The following is an 18,036-nucleotide window of genomic DNA, read 5'->3' on the forward strand; positions in this document are numbered from 1 at the left end:
AGAGAGTCTGGGAAGTTTATGTTAGGAGTTCTTCCTGCAAAGCAGATTGAGTGGAGGATTAGGATTTCCAGAACGTCAATTTGGGGATTAAAGGGGCATAAAAATTGAAAACAAGGAAAAGAGTCTGATTATATCAGGATCACAAGGATTGACTACCCTCAGTCAGATAATCAGACACTGAAAGGGCCAAAAATGAGCACTGTGGACTACCGTGCTTTGTTCTGATGAAAAGAGCAGGGGCCTAAGGAGTCACAGGAACTGAGTTCTAATCCTGACATCATGACTGGTTTTATGTTGGTCCTTGGGAAAGGTCCTTAACTTCTCTATGTCTCAGTTTTCTTATCTGTAAAATTTAAATTCAATACCCATTCTCCCTACAGTGAGCCCCAAGTGGGACAGGGACTGTCTCTGACATGATTAGCTTGTATCTACCCCTGTATTTAGCACATAGTAAGCACTTAAAATATAATTATTATTAGTAATAGTAATAATTGTATAATATAATCATTGTTAATAACAAGAAAAATAAGTAAATTTATCAAAACTAAGCCCAACAATGAACAGATGGACCACCCTCACAATCCTAGCACCATCGATAAACCTGCATCTTCAAAAAGCTTATGTCCAAGTGCTCAGTACAGTGCTCTGCATATAGCAGGCACTCTACACATAGTATTGATTGACTGAATTAATGAAAAATTTGGATAAAAGCTGGACTTTGTGAAAAGACCAAAACTCCTGGAACCAAGGGAAAACTGACAGAATGAACTCCTCTCCTCGTTCTTCTAAAGCTGTTGTTGACATAGAAACTCCTATGTGAGAACAACCACAGTAACCAACATCCTTCACCTTTACAGTCCTTCTAGACTATAAGCTTCCTGTGGGCAGGATATTTGTCTACTAACTCTGTTGTATTGTACTCTCCCAAGAGCTTAGTACAGTGCTTTGACACAATAAGCACTCATAAAAAAAAAGAATTGTACCAGCCACTGTATTAAGTGCTGAAGTAGGTACAAGATAATCAGGTGGGACATGATCCATAACCCATATGGAGCTCAAAGTCTTAGTTCCCATTTTATAGATGAGGTAACAGAGGCACAGAAAGTTAAGTGATTTACCCAAGGTCACACAGCAGACAAGTGACAGAGTACTCTGACTTCCAGGCCAGTGCTCTTTCCAATAGCCCATGCTGTTTCTTAATTGATTGTCCCTTGATATGGTAATATTGCATATTATTTTGTTAAAAGATCACTTTCTATCCTTCTGAGGGGAGTCTTTCTGGAAAATAGTCATTAATTCAGTTCTGCCAAGTGAAATGAGACTTCCATTCATTAGCCAGTATGTCAAGTAATAAGGATTCAAGTCATCATCACCATTAACAACAACATCATTTGTTGAACACTTATTGTATGTAGGGCATTGCACTGGGTGTTTGGGAGACCAAAAACACAAGTAAAAGACATCTCTCTATTCCCAAAGAGATTATAATTCAATGGAGGAAACACACATTTGGAGGAAGAAGAGAAGAGGAATTCCTTGCAGGGGAAATGGCAATGGGTTGGAGTAGGGAGAGCCAGAAGCAAGGTACAGCTGGGAGGTTACCTTGTGTAGAGCAGAGAGTATGAGCTGGGGTCCAGTAGGAGAAGAGAGCTCAGAAGTAAAAGGGAGTCAGCTGACAGAAAATCTTGAACCCGATATTTAGGAGTTTTTTTTCATTTTGTGCTAGAAGAAACTGGTAGCCTCTGGAGGTTTTTGAGGAGGGTTCCTAATGATTAGTTCAACTGAATATAGGATAGCCTGAAGTGGGGACAGGCTTGAGACAGAATGAACCATAAGGTAGCTGGTAGTAATCCAGCCGGGAAGGTAAGTTGAGCATAGAAAGTAAGGACAGAACTATGAAACATTTTAGAGGAAAAACCAGCAGGATTTAAAGCAGAGAAGTCAGTCCTAATTATTTCAGGTAGTGAAAAAGTGTTGCTGTCAGCTGTGTTGGGAAAGTTAGGAAGGCAGAAAAGTAAATTCAGAAGAGGAGAGGAGGATCAACCAGTCAATCATATTTATTGAATCAATAGTCTTTATTGAGAATTAAAACTAGGGCCAGTTGCTCTGGAAAGATAAAGACAATAAATGAACATGAATGAAGGGAGAGCACTGAATTCTTCACCAACTTTCATACCACCAGGATAAGGAACTAAGAATTGATGTTTGAAAGTGAAGAATTGATGTTAAAAAGCAGTGTGAATAGAGTGGTTAGAGCATGGTTTAGAAGTCAGAAAGACCTGGGTTCTAATTCTGGTTCTGCCACTTGTCTGCTCTGAGACCTTGGACAAGTCACTTCACTTCTCTATGTCTCAGTTACTTCATCTGTAAAATGGCAAATAAGACTATGAGTCCCATTTGGGACAAGGACTGTGTCCAACCTGATTAACTTTTATCTACCCCAGTGCTTAGTACAATGCCTGGCACATAGTAAGTGCTTAACAAATATCATTAAAATAATAATAATGATGATGATGGCATTTGTTAAGCGCTTACTATGTGCCAAGCACTGTTGTAAGAGCTGGGGAGGATACAAAGTGATCAGGTTGTCCCATGTGGGGCTCACAGTCTTAATCCCCATTTTACAGATGAGGTAACTGAGGCACAGAGAAGTTGTGTGACTTGCCCAAAGTCACACAGCTAAGTGACAGAGCCGAGATTTAATAATGTTGGTATTTGTTAAGCACTTACTATGTGCCGAGCACTGTTCTAAGCGCTGGGGTAGACACAGGGGAATCAGGTTGTCCCACATGGGGCTCACAGTCTTAATCCCCATTTTACAGATGAGGTAACTGAGACACCGAGAAGTTAAGTGACTTGTCCAAAGTCACACAGCTGACAAGTGGCAGAGCTGGGATTTGAACCCATGACTTCCTACTCCCAAGCCCATGCTCTTCCCACTGAGCCATGCTGCTTCTATAAATAAGGTAGTAAGTCCAAAACTCAAGTAAAGAAACATTTCTTCAGACAGCAAGTGATAGTGTGAAATCTGTTGCCACAAAAAGTTGTATGGGTTAAAAATATTCGCAGACTCAAAAGGTTTTTAGATACATTTACAGATAATAGACACATAAAGAGTTTCACAAGGAAAATTAATAGACACTGCGGGAAAAATTAAGGAGGTGAGATGGTCCATAATTCCTCATTATATTGCAAACCTCTCGAGGGCAGGAACCGTGGTTTTACTTTCATTGTACTCTCTCAAGGGCTAATTACAGTGTTCTAAACACATTGAATGTTCAATAAATGTTACCAAATGAATAGATGAATGACCAAACCTAAACATTTGGTGGGATGTAAAAAAGGGTAACCATCACATGGTTCCTTCAAGCATCCTGTTGCCACCACCAGAGACTAAATACTGGATGGATGGGCCATTAATCTAGTCCAGTAATATCTCAGAATCAATATTCAAGATATGGTAAGAAAGTTTTTTCTATTTGTCATCTGAATGTAAATATGGGCAAGGCAAATTTGTCCAGTTGTCCAAGAGAGTCAGTGGACACATTCCCTGCCCACGATGAGCTTAAAGTCTAAAAGGGGACAGAGGCATCAACATAAGTTAGTAAATTACTGATAAGTACATAAGTGCTACCCTCTCAGGATCCCACCTGGAGAGTTTCCAGTACTCTACCAGTCTCGACTACGGGAGGGAGAGTCAAGCAGAGGCCTGTCCATTCCATTCCTAGCTTGGTCAATGGCTAGTAAGTGGAAGGCAATCTGTTAAAAATCAAGACTCCCCTGTGCTGGGCAGGAGCAGAATGGGAGAGAGTCGAGGGTGGAGACCCGAGTTTACTGCACGGAAAGAGGCAATGGTAAACTGCTTCCGTATTTTTACCAAGAAAACTCTATGGATATAGATTCAGAACGATTGCAGATGGAGGTGGGACATTCTGGCAGAGATGTGTCCATGGTGCTGCTATGGGTCAGAGATGACTTGACAGCGTAAGACAAGAGACATAAGTGCTGGAAGCTGAGTGTGGGGGAACTATCAAGTGCTTCAATGATACAGATCCAAGTACATACGCAAAGAAGAAGGAAGACAGGAGAGGGGAAAAGATGGCTTAATGGGGTAAAGACTCTTGGAGGAAATAATTATATAATGATTATGCTATTTGTTGAGTGCTTACTATGTGCCAGGCACTATACTAAGTGCTGGGGTGGGTACTAGCAAATAGGTTTGAACACAGTCCCTGTCCCATGTGGGGCTCTTGATCTCACTCCCCATTTTACAGATGAGGTAACTGAGGACCAGAGAAGTGAAGCGACTTGATTAAAATTATCATTTTATTAATATAATAATTCTGGAATTCGTTACGCGCTTACTCTGAACCAGGCACTGTTCTAAGCACTGGAGCAGATACAAGATAATCAGGTTGGACACAGCCCCTATCCCACATGGGGCTCACCTTCTTAATCCCCACTGTACAAATGAGGGAACTGAAGCACAGAGAAGTGAAATGACTTGCCCAAGGTCACACAGCAGATAAGTGACAGAGCTGATATTAGAACCCAAGGCATTAGAACCTTCTGTCTCCCAGGCACATGCTCTATCCACTACACCATGCAATGTGAATTTACTAAGGCTTTGAAGGTGGGAGAGTGGCTGTCTGACACATATGGCAGAGAAGCAGCATGGCTCAGTGGAAAGAGCCCGGGCTTGGGAGTCAGAGGTCATGGTTCGAATCCCTGCTCTGCCACTTGTCAGCTATGTGACTGTGGGCAAGTCAGTTAACTTCTCGGTGCCTCAGTTGCCTCATCTGTAAAATGGGGATTAACTGTGAGCCTCACGTGGGACAACCTGATTACCCTGCATCTACCCCAGTGCTTAGAACAGTGCTCTGCACATAGTAAGTGCTTAACAAATACCAACATTATTATTATATGGCAAGGAAGGTCATAGGGTAGACGTGGGCATGGGGTCAGCAGTTGGATATATGAGATCGAGTCTCTGTGAGTAAATTGGCATTAGAAGAATGATGTGGGAGGACTTGGTTGTAGTAGGAAATTAGTGAGGTGAGGTTGGGGATGGGGGAAAGTGATTATGTGCTTTAAAGCCTCTGGTAAGGAGTTTCTGTTTGATGCAGAGGCGAATGGGCAACCACTGGAGGTTCTTGAGGAGTAGAGAGACATAGACTGAACGATATTTTAGAAAAATGATCAGGAAAGCAGAATGAAGTATGGACTAGAGTATGACGAGATAGAGGCAGAGACGTGTTCTGTTGTGAGAAGCCTAATTTAATAGGAAAATAGAGTATCCTAGTTTGAGAGGGTTTTTTTTAAAATTAGTTTAATAGACTTTTTGAATTCCTCATTTCAGATTAAAAGTTTACTACACTTTTCAGGTAATGAAGCATGCCACATATTTATTTTCTTGACAGATGTAAGCATTAAATAATAAGGGTGAATATGGAGTACAAGGTTTGAAATACAATGAGCTATTTGTTTCTAGTTATAGTGATAGAGTATGGAGATTTAACATTTCATATATACCCATCTATGATAGTATGTAAATAAGATTTAGATGGCTTTTTTTTTTTGGTGAAACAATAACTGGGTATCCTCTTCAGTCAATTATTGTTGTAGGGCACTAAATGATGCTCTAGTTGCTTGAAAGAGTCACTGTACTTCCAATACTGAGCTATTTACATCTAACTTATTGATAGACTGACTCAATGAATTCATCATTAAGTGTCTGCTGTGTGCAGAGCACTGTATTAAGCACTTGGGAGAGCATAATGCAACACTTGGAAGACACATTCCCTGCCAACAACTAGCTTACAGTCCAGACAGGGAGACAGACATTAACATAAATAAATATATTACAGATGTCATAAGTGCTGTGGAACTGAGGGAGGGGTGGGAAAAAAAAGGAGCAAATCCAAGTGTCAGAGAGACCCAGAAGGGAGTGGGGGAATGCACTTATATGATACATTTCTAGACTGTGATCCCATTGTTGGGTAGGGACTGTCTCTGTTGCAGAATTGTACTTTCCAAGCTCTTAGTACAGTGCTCCGCACACAGTAAACGCTCAATAAATATAATTGAATGAGTTTGAAAGAAATGGAAACAAGGTCTAGGCACTGTGAGAAATATGCAAGACTGAAGTACCGTGCAGTCTTTCTGTGCACACAGTATGGATGCGGTTTGTCAGCCTTGCATTAGTTTTAACAGCCACGCCTGCACACACTGATAATATTTTACCACCAGTTAGCATTATCTATGAACTGGAAACACAGCTATCAGTAAATCCTCCTGTTACTAATGATGTTGGAGTAGGTGTGGAGAAGAAATAAGGGCCACACCTACACAGTAGTAGTAAAATTATTTACTGAGTACCCGCCTCTGTGCAACACACTTTGTACTTAACCCTGGGAAATCATAGAATGAAGTGGGCCCCACCCATAAGGAGTTTACTCTTTAATGGGCAGACATTAAATATTTACACAGATTAAAGGAATTCAATTCACAATTCAAAAGTTTATCTATGAAACTGTTGGGGTGGGCACAACTAAGTGCTTAACTACTGGTAGGTTTGTAAATTATGGGAGGGCAGGAGGTACTTAGGGAAGGCTTGTTAGAGGAGGTGGGATATTAGGATATAGAGAACAACTTGCACAAGGGAATGTAGGCAGAGGAGATGAGAGTGAGGCATAGTTAAAAGGTTAGATTGAAGGTTGTGAAGAGAGCAGATATGTAAAATTGGTTAAGTTGGTTGGGAGCCTGGAAGCTGTGTGAGGCATTTATACTAGACAAATAGGAATACAGGAACCCAATGGAAGGTTTTGAGAAAGGGAGAGATGATTCTTATCATAGTACTTAAGTGATTACTACATGTCAAGAACTGTTCTAAAGGGACCTGGGAGGAGAAGATATACAAGATGCCCACATGAGATTCATAGTCTAAAGTAATGGGGAGAGTAGATATTAAATGTCCACTCTACAGATGAGGCAACTGAGTGAATGAGAAGTGAAATGACTTTCCTAAGGTCATACAGCAGGCAACTAGCAATCCAGGTCTCCCAGGCCCATGTTCTTTCTACTAGGCCATACTGCACTGTGTAGCATCAACTGGCACAGACTGGAGTAGGGAGAAACTGGGGGCCCGTTAATTACTTTATTATATTCACATGCACATGGGTATATGCAAATTCATTGCTTCTCTACACCTGTACCAATATCATCAATTTGCAGTGGAATTTATTGAGTGCCTACTATGCTTAGAGCACTGAACTATGAAATTCAGTTAATTAATTGTATTTATTGAGCACTTACTACATGCAGAGCTTTGTACTAAGCGCTTGGGAGAATTAATAGAAAGGTTCCCTGACAATAACAGGCTTACAGTCTAGAGACAATCTTGCAGTTTGGTGTGGGAACAAAGTGGATAAAAATGGCAAATATACAATAGGTAAGGGAATAAAAGCATAAATGCACATCATAGAATCAAAAGTAGACATTTGAAGAATTGTACATGTGGTGTTAAGGAGGTTAAGGACTTGGTCATACATGTTGAAGGAGCCTTTGAGGTTTTGCCACACCCCAGGTCCTGCCTACTCACCTGACTGTAATCATGTGCGTCTTTAGTGCTGTTCAAACAACCTGGAAGCAAGCTGGGGAATACGGAGAAGCAAAAATCCATTCGAGGATGCAAAAAGCCATCGGGAAGCAGCTGCTAGAGTGATTCCATTTCTTTGAAAATCAAGCAGTGTGGCCTAGTGGATAGGACACCACCCTGAGAGTCAGAAGGATCTGGGTTCTAATCTTTGCTCTGCCACTTGTCTGTTGTATAACCTTGGGCAAATCACTTAACTTCTCTGGATCTCAGTTGCCTCATCTGTACAATGGAGATTAAGAGCATGAGCCCCTTGTGGGACACGGACTATGTCCAACCTGATTAGCTTCTATCTACCCCAGTGCTTAGAACAGAATCTGGCACATAGTAAATGCTTACCAAAGAGCATGAAAAAAAGCTCTTCCTTGTGTCACTTTTAAAGTCTCTATAAATTGAAGACAGTGTTCTAGAAGGGGACTCCCACAGATACCCAGATAATTAATAATAACTATAATAATGTTGGTATTTGTTAAGCGCTTACTATGTGCCAAGCGCTGTTCTAAGAGCTGGGGTAGATACAAGGTAATCGGGTTGTCCCACGTAGGGCTCACAGTCTTAATCCCTATTTTACAAATGAAGTAACTGAGGCACGGAGAAGTTAAGTGACTTGCCCAAGGTCACACAGCTGACAAGCAATGGAGCCTGGATTAGAACCCACAACCACTGACTCCCAAGCCTGTGCTCTTTCCACTAAGCCACACTGCTTCTCTATCAACTACTCTTCAGAATCAGCAAAAGACTGTCATTTTACATTTTAATTAACATATACTGTCAATTAACACTTAGAACCATGTCCAGCACTTAGAATGGTGCTTGATACATAGTAAGTGCTTAATAAATACTATTAAGAAAAAAAGTAATTAACCCACAGAAAACCAAAGGTATGCAGGAATCAGTCTCTGGCAAATCCCAAGGACAACCAAGGGTTATCTTTGGAGTCTTTAAGTAGAATGTTGACTACTCAAAATACTCAAATAACAAATCTAGGATGCATTCATATACATATTTAACAAGTCAGAGTATGATATAAAGCCAAGGTGGAGGTCTATAAGCATTTATCATGTGCAACTCTTTCTATACATCTGAAAACTGGACTACACTGGAGTCCGATACGACTTCTAGATTCATTCCATCATTGGCCCAGATGTCCTCAACAATGAATGGCAAGTCAAGATCACAAACAATAAAATTGTAGGATATATCAGTCCACCACTCTTACTATTAGGTTGAGGAAATGAGAACAGGAGAGGGAACACGCGAGCACTTTGCAAAACTGGTAGTAAGTACTGGAAGGAAGTAGTGACAGAAGACTTGGAATTTATTTCCAATTACCTGACTCTGAATGGGATTTTAGCAGTTCCTTTTTTGATGCCATTTCCCAACAAGAAAACAAGCCTGCTTATTTTTTGGCACGTATGGATCCTTTCATTTAAAAGTGCTATACGCATGCAAAAGAACTGACACGCTATACTTAGGTTCCTCCTTCCCCAGTCTCTGAAATTCACTTCTGCCAGATCCTGCAGGAATAAAATAATTGTTATGAAATGTCAGGTAGTCACTTTGGTTTCTTGTAATTCTACTTTATCAATGGCACATTAATCTCAGTTTTGGATGGAAGGAGAATAGAGAAAAAGCATACAAGAGATAGAACAAAATCTATTGATCTACTTGGATTTGTGAAAAGCTACATTCTGCAGAGCAACCTTTTAACTACCCATTCCATGGGGATACAGTAATATTTGTCATGAATCTCAGGGCAGATCAATAGAGTCTGGAGGAAAGATGACAAAAATCCAAATCTCTAGACTTCAGTACATTTAACTCTGAACAGATTGTATTTTACTATACTTGCTTTCTAAAGACACTGTAGAAAGATAAATCAAGAGGAGCCCTTTTCACCTATGGTGATTCAGAAATAGTATGGTGTTTACCACCATTACTTTCTCATCTACTAATCTGGCTCAAAAGGAGTCAGTCCAATTGAGTTCAAATTTTTTTTTTAAATTTCTGACATAGTGGTCTTCGTCATTACCACAGCAAAGAGTCATAATAAAACACTAAATAGCATCACATACATTACGAATAAGTCAAATTATCTGTTCTTCAGATCGTGAACCCCGTGTAGGACAAGAACTGTGTTGACCTGATTATCTGGTACCTACCCCAGTGTTTAGAACAGTGCTTGACATATAGTAAGGTTCAATAAATATAATAATAGTAAGAAAATTATCCAGCACTCTCCCCATCTTCAAATCCTATTAAAATCATATCTCCTCCAGGAAGCTTTCCCTGACTAACTCATCCCCCGTTTCCCCTTTCTATTGCCTCATTTCATTTTATCCCTTTAGCATTTGGGTATTCACACCAACCCCATCCCAGTAGCTCTTCTGTTACTTATATCTCTTATATTCTGTTGTTTTCCTTACCGGTAATTTACTGAAATATCTGCCTTCCCTGTTAGACTGCTTACTGTTTGAGGGCAGAGATTGTATCTACAAACTTGTACTCTCCCAAGCATTTAATACAGTGCTCTGCACACAGTATGTACTCAATTATCAGCCCTAACTAAATAGCCTGCAAATCCTACGGATTCTAGATCAAGTTGAACTAGTTGAACGGTACTGAACTAGTTCAGTGTACATATTATATTCCCTCTCGGGTTCCTGTTAGCAGTGTACATTTGTAATACATTCATGATATTTTGCTTATCCCTTGAATAAGGAAGCTATTTTCCCCTTTTTTTCCCCTTTCCACAAAATAGAATGTTCCCAATATTGTCTGAGAGATACAAATCTATCCGGCTGTGCAAAATTCTATCCATGGAAAATGCACCAAAAGAGACCAAAGCAGTGAACCCTGAAAAACTGCCTTTATTCAAGCAATTTAAAAACAGAGTCTGCTAGTCTTTATGAGATTCGGAAGCCGACGATTTGTGAAATTTGGGTAACTTTGCTGCATAACACCAAACAAGAATTAAAATTAAATTGCACCTTCCTCGATTCAATGCTTCCCAGAGAAACAAAAGTGGGTAGAGATAGTAGTCAGGATCCGTTTACTATCTCTACCTCAGCCCTACAGCACGTATGTACATAACTGACTTTTAATGCCTGTCTACCCCTCTAGACTGAAAGCTCCTTGTAGACAGGTAACGTATCCTAACACTGTTATATTGTAGGCTCAGTACTCTGCAAACAGTAAGCAATACCACTAATTTATTGATATAAAAACCCCAGTGAATATGGCTGAACTAGGTTTCCAAACAGTATACTGGCCCAGGTCAATGTTTAACCAATAATACAAATGGAAATAATAATAACAGAGGTATTCACAGAGTGTAGACTGTAGACCCTGTATTCACACACAGTAGACCCTAGTATTAGTAAGGCAGTACACTGGGCTTCTAACATGTGATTGGAGCCAAATCTGCATAGCACAATGGCCTCTCTTGCTCTCAGGCATTTCCTTGAGGAAGGTTTATGGAAAAGATTTCAACCTTAAATAACTCCAAATTAGGTTCATTCCTTCCTTCCTTCAATCATATTTATTAAGCACTTGCGGTGTGCAGAGCATTAAGTGTTTGAGAAAGTACAATACAATAATAAAGAGTGACAATCCCTGCCTACAATGAGCTTACAGTCTAGGAGGAGGGGGAAACATCCAAGCTTCTTCAAACAAGGTATTAGCTAAACACAGAGAAAAGTAGTGTGGTGTAGTGGATAGAGCTGGGGAGTCTGAGATCTGACTCTACCACCTATGTTTTGTGTGACCTTTGTCAAGTCACTTCACTTCTTGGTGTCTGTTACCTCATCTGTAAAATGGGGATTAAGATGTAGGATATGGATCTTGTCCCACCTGACTACTTTGTATCTATCCCAGCACTTAGAACAGTGTTTGGCACATAGAATGCACTTAAATACCATGGGAAAAAAAAGACACCTCATCACACAGAAATCTTCTTCCTGCAGAGTACAAGACAGCCTAAACAGATGAAGACTCCAACTGGTGCAAGGGCAGCCAAGAAAAAGCAGCATTTCTAGGGGACAACCTCTTCGGGAAAACAAAGCTCTTCCCCCTGTCCTCCCAGAGGGCAGTGTAGCTCTCCACTCTCAAATGCTTCTTGAAATCATCGAAGTTATTTACTAAACAGTTTGGTGTAAGCAAAGCACAGTACTCAGTGCTTGGAAATGTGACCATATTCCCTCTGCTAACTGGGTCATATAGTTCTTGTCCTTTTCTTCCCTACTTTTGCTAAGAACCACTTTGAGGATTTTAAAGCAAACAGCTTTGGCTGTGACCTAGAAGGCTAATAGTCCTACTAAACTAGATATGTTTTGAATGAAATATTTATTTCATATTACCTCCTTTATCCATTTCATTGCCATTTGCCAGGCATTATAACTCCTCTGACTAAATTCTCAGACATATTTTTCTTTTATGTCTAGGTTTAGCTCCCCCAAAATCTTTCCCAATTGAAAATCTTCTAAATCAAATTAATTTAAACTGTGGACTCCTTGTGGAAATTTGTTCTCAGTAACTGGAGGTGGAACAGGTAGAAATGCTGAATTACTAAGTTGGAAGCATTTGGAGCAAGTTTCTTCTTTTCATGACTTCACAGAGATCTAATGGCTGGGTTAAATCAGTCACTGCCTAGAGTCAACATACTACACTGTGCTGCTTTTTCAGATGCTATATTGAACAACAAACTAGTGACTTGTTACTGAGATGTCAAAGGTGTTCAAATATGCTCAGATTAGGTTGCACATTGGGTGGGTCTACAGGGGTTAAGGAGTGCAGAGAAATGTGTTCAATCAGTCATTGGTATTATTTGGTGGTATTATTATTATTCAATGATATTCAAAGAATGTATATTGAATATCCTATTCAATTGTATATACTGAGCACTCACTGAATGCAAAGCACTGTCTAGGCCCTTGAGAGAAAACAATCCAACACACTTGTTGAAAATAACTCCTGCCCACAAAGAGCTTACAGTCTAGAAGGAGCTATTTAAGGTCAAAGTTATCTTCACTACCTGTTTTGTGTGGTTTTCCTAGTCACTTAGTATGAGACTTGAAGATATAATTTTGACGACAACATATTTTTAATGATTTTCCTTCACCATAATTTTTTTTTCAACATATGACTCTACATAGTAGAAGACTGCAATGCTGACATTTCTAAAGAGGCAAACTTTGATTGCTGTTACATCTTTCTTAATGTGTCAGTGTCTTTACAGACTTAATTTCACTCATTCATCCCTCTGTGCCTTAAAGATAAACAACTTGAGGATAATGCACAGTTAAAATTGCTTGCTTAAATCTTCATAGGATATAAACAATGAGGGAATAAATCATACCTCTTCTTCCCAAATCAACTACTATATCCATTAGATTTAGTACTTCCCAACATGAAAGTTACAGCAGACTAGTGTGATTGGGTAAAGATAGTGTGAGCTAAAATGCACATTAAATCTCCTAAGCTTTACTTCAGTTATAAAGAAGTCTCTGAAGTACACACTGAGTATCATGACCTAGTGGATAGAGCACAGGCCTAGATTCTAATCCTGGCTACTCAACTTGTCTGCTGTGTGACCTTGGGCAAGTTACTTAACTTCTCTGTGCCTCAGTTATCTCTTCTGTAAAGTGGGAATTAAGACTGTGACCCCCAGGAGGGACACGGACTGTGTCCAGCCCTGTACTCAACCTCTGCACTTAGTAAAGTTCTTGGCACACAGTAAGCAGTAAACAATTACCATTTAAAAAAAATTGTTTTGCTAAGAGGGATAACTCAGATGGGGTCCCGTGGACCACAGTGCATCGGTGAAAGTAAACTGAAAATATCTGGAGTGCTGCACTGATAAAACAAGGTATCAATGCACCCATTCCAAGATGAAAAAAGTAGCTATTTCATTTTCTACCCCCACAATGTGGAAGCTGGGCTGCAAGGTTTCCAGGCAGCTCCCTAATACCAGTAGCATCTCCTGCTCCCACAGCGACCCTGGGGATGGCCTTGCCTATTTTGGGCTGGGTTCATCAAAGAAAGAAGGCCAACAAGCTGGGAAGGAGAGAAATGGTGAGGAGAGGGCAGGTAGGAGAGAATAAGGAGTAGAGAGTAAAGGACAGAAAGAAGGGACATGAAGAAGGTCAGCAACTGGGTTGAGGCTAGTAGAACAACTGTCTCTCCTTTTGCAGTGCAATCACCCCATCCACGGTAGACCCATCTGTTTCAAAACTTTCAAAACGCTACTAAAATCACAACTCCTCCAGGGACCTTCCCCAACTGAGCCCTTATTTCCCATACTTCTTCTCCCTTCTGTCCCACCTGTGAATACACTTGTACCTGTACCCTTTAATCTCTTGATATTCACCCTACTCTTATTTCCACAGTACTAATGCACATATCAATTATTTAATCTCTTTGGACTCTAAGTTCCTTGTGGGCAGGGAATATATCTCCCAACTCTGCTGTAGTCTACAAAGCACAAAGCAAAGTATAGTACTTTGAACACAGTAAGGACTCAGTAAATGTCACTGATATAAACACATGCTTCTGGACCAAATGATATTTAAGCTTACATTAATTTTAACATGCATAAATATAAATAGTATGTGTTTCTTCTATATGTGTTTGTCTTGGACCTTCCAGGATCGCTCTCCAACTTGGGCTGAAAAATCCAAGTGGAGCCACTGGCCTTTTATAATACTGGCTTTTTAAATCTACTGCTTGGAAAGAATACAATAACAACAAATGAAGGCTTGTGGAAGAACAGAGGAGTGCAAATGTCCTAAATGTCAGCTCCAATCACAGTATTAATGATGGCATTTGTTAAGCACTTACTATGTGCCAAGCACTGTTCTAAGTGCTGGGTTAGGCACAAGGTAAGGAGGTTGTCCCAGGTGGGGCTCACAGTCTTAATCCCCATTTTACAGATGTGGTAACTGAGGCACAGAGAAGTTAAGTGGCTTGTCCAAAGTCACACAGCTGTCAAGTGGCAGAGGCAGGATTAGAACCCATGACCTCTGACTCCCAAGCCCATGCTCCTTCCACTAAACCATGCTATGGTATAACCCTGGGCAACAAGCTTATCTTCTATGTCCTTCATATTATTCTCCATTTAAAGGATTTATAGAACAGGTTATTTTTTATCTTGGAAAATTGAATTAAAGATATTAGTAAACTATTCAAATTTTCATCACAAAACTGGGTAACCTCTGACCAAAAGATTCTAACGGGAATGTAAGTCAGAGGAGAGGTGAAGAATAATATATTTGAAAATGGATTTTTCCCTTAGAAAAAGGTATGTTAGATATAATTAAGTGAACCATTAGGTAGCCAAGAAAAAAAAAGGGAGAGAGACAGATAGGTACTATATCTGCCTCCAAATTATATCGGGTTAACATAATTTACATCTCTAAAAATTCTGCTGCCTCAACCTTCTGGGTTGTGTTGAAAGATCCACTACAAACAACTCCAAGACAAAAGTCCAGCATTTCCTAAGGTAGTATAATATGTGTACAAGAAAGTGGGTGTAGATGGAGAATAGAAGGGGACCTTGAGAGATACTCACAGTTAGGGGGTGGGAGGCAGAGGAGGAGCCCAAGAATGAGACTGAGAATGAGTGGTCAGAGAGATTGGAGTGGAGCCAGGAGAGTGTCAGTGAAGCTGACACTGATGATGTTTCCAGGAAAAGGGGGTGGTCGACAGTGTCTAATGCAGCTGAGAGTTAGAAGACAATTAAGATGGAATAGGGGCCATTGAATTTGGCCAGAAGATCATTTATGACCTTTGATTTCTATGTAATGAAGGGGATGGTAGCCAGATTGGAGGGATTCAAGGAGAGAATTGGAGGAGAGAAACTTGAGAAAGCAGGTGTAGATAATTCACTTAAGGAGTTTGGAGAGGAATGGTAGAAGGGATATGGGGTGATAACCGGAGGGAACATGAGGCCAAGAGAGGGTTTTTTTTAAGACAGATGAGGCATCTGTTGCCAAGTTGTACTTTCCAAGTGCTTAGTACAGTGCTCTGCAAACAGTAAGCACTTAATAAATACGATTGAATGAATGAGCATGCTTGAAAGCAGTGGGGAAGAAAGAAGAAGGGGGAGAAGAGATTATCAACTTGAAGGCACTGATTAACCGTGTCATAATTGTTTTCCACCAGAGTTCTGAAAGACCAGTAGGTGCAAGAAAGATTTAGGTAAATCCATGAACAAAATGTGCACATCGAGGGATTAGAGAAAAAGGGATTTAGAGGGAAAGTTAAGGGTGTTGGTCATGCATCACTCTATTCAGCCACACCTTCACACACTGACAAAAATTCACCTTGAGGAGTATTTCACCATCCATAAGGATGAGTGTTTATGAAGACAACTACCACACTATTGATGATGCCACTGATTAATCACTTCTTAGGTGTCAAGCACTGCAATGGATACTAGGATAAATAGAAGTAAATCAGATGGGAAACAGTCCTTTTTCCACCTGGGACTCATGGTCTAAAAGGGACCATGAGAATATTTTATTCTCATTTACAGATGAGGAAAGTGAGGTACAGAGAAGTAAAGTGATTTGCCCCATTTTCTTCCAAATACCCCTGTCACTGTAGGAGATAAAACACTAGGATGGATTGGTCATTAGTCTGACCTAGTGTGGCATCCCTTATGTTAATTTTTTTTAATTGGTTTTGACCAATGACCAACAAATGATAAATGTGATATTCAGCTTCCAGCACATTTCCTCCATGCATTTTTTTCCAAGTCCTAAATTCAAAGCTTAACTGCTTGCATCCATAGTATTCTGAGAAGTTCATAGTATTATTGGAATCAATGTAAGCTAACATGGTTGGTTATCTTCAAACAATAGTGCTGCACTATCTCAGACCCCTGAACATGAATACATTTCACAGTGACTGGGTTTAGAGACAAAGCTTCAGTAATGAATCACATCTTACGTGGAATCAGATTTCCATTTTTACTGTTTTTCCCTGGGATCCTTGACTTCCATGGGGTTCACAGTCCACTAAGTAGGAGGGAGAAGAGGTATTTAAACCCCATTTAGAAGTGGCTTGCCCAAAGTTACATAGCAGGTAAGTGGCAGGACCGAGATTGAAGCCCAAATCCTGTGATGCCCTGGCCCAAGCCCTTTTCACTAAATATGACTTCTCTGTAACCTCTTTTTTAAATATCACAAACAATCATTTTTGAATATCTACTGTGTACAGAGAGGGCATTGTACTAGACAATTAGGCTGGATTAAGTTTACCCAAGTGTTAGTAATATTTCCTGAGTGTCCACTGAGTGCAACACACTATATTAGGATTTTAACGAAGTACATCAGAAGCCTGAGAGGCATGTTCTCTCTCTTTTGTTTCCTTAAGTGGTATTTGTTAGGCACTTACAATGTTCCAGGCATTGTACTAAACATTGGGATCTCTTTAATTCTTGGTCCAAGATGGCATTTACAAAGTTTGTCATTTATTCTGAGTTTCAAAAGATCACTGCAGATTAACAATTGTGTCAAAGTATCGAGGGAAATTCCTAACTTATCCTGTCCCTAATCATTCATTCATTCAATCGTATTTATTGAGCACTTATTGTGTGCAGAGCACTGGACTAAGCACTTGGAATGTACAATTAGGCAACAGATTGAGACAATCCCTGCCCAACAACAGGCTCACAGTCTAAACGACGGGTTCACAGTCTAAACTATTACCCTGAAATCTAATTTGGGTTCACTTTCACATCCCATATTGCACTGTAGAAAATGAATGAATAAACCGCAAGCCTATTAAAATTAATTTCCTAAATAATGATACCCCCAAACATAAATAAACCATGTATTCTTAACCAGTGAGATCTAACTTTGTGTTAATGGAAGATATCATGATGGAGAAAAATTGCATTTTGCTATTCTGCGAAGTAAATACCTACTGCTAAAAATGACATCCTCCTTTTTCCATTCCTGCCTGCTGCCCGCCCCTGACACGCACACAAAGCAAACGTCATCATCCAGTCTTCATCCACAAATTTATCCATCATATTTACTAGAAGTGGCAAGCTATCCAAATAAACTGTTTAAGTTAAATTATCAGGACATGGAAATTCCACTGCAGCATCTATAACATAAAAGACTGCTCGATTACTTGTGGTTTCCTTTGCTTTAGACATAATTGAGGGCAGAGGTAAATTTCTAAACAGTATATGATGCACACAAGGAGGGTGGGGCATTGTGAACCTAATATGAATAATATTTATCCACTCATAAATATAAATTAACAAAAAATGTCTTATTCAAACATTAGAAAAATTTATAATGTATAATGTAAAGTATACCTCTTTATTACTCATCAAATATATTAGTTTTCTCCTTGAACTATATTTGTGT

General features: G+C 39.8%; 1 protein-coding gene and 1 non-coding gene across 6 annotated transcripts in view; one reads left to right on the forward strand and one right to left on the reverse strand.

The window, feature by feature from the left end:
* FGF12 (fibroblast growth factor 12) overlaps positions 1-18,036 on the reverse strand; it is a 443,674-nt gene that overhangs the window by 86,545 nt on the left and 339,093 nt on the right. The window lies entirely within an intron of this gene.
* On the forward strand, positions 3,633-3,770 carry LOC114813367. Its single transcript, XR_003761089.1, has one exon. It is a non-coding gene; the product is annotated as a small nucleolar RNA SNORA7 (small nucleolar RNA).

Source organism: Ornithorhynchus anatinus, chromosome 7 (genome assembly GCF_004115215.2).
Source record: "Ornithorhynchus anatinus isolate Pmale09 chromosome 7, mOrnAna1.pri.v4, whole genome shotgun sequence".
NCBI classification, from domain to species: Eukaryota; Metazoa; Chordata; class Mammalia; order Monotremata; family Ornithorhynchidae; genus Ornithorhynchus; species Ornithorhynchus anatinus.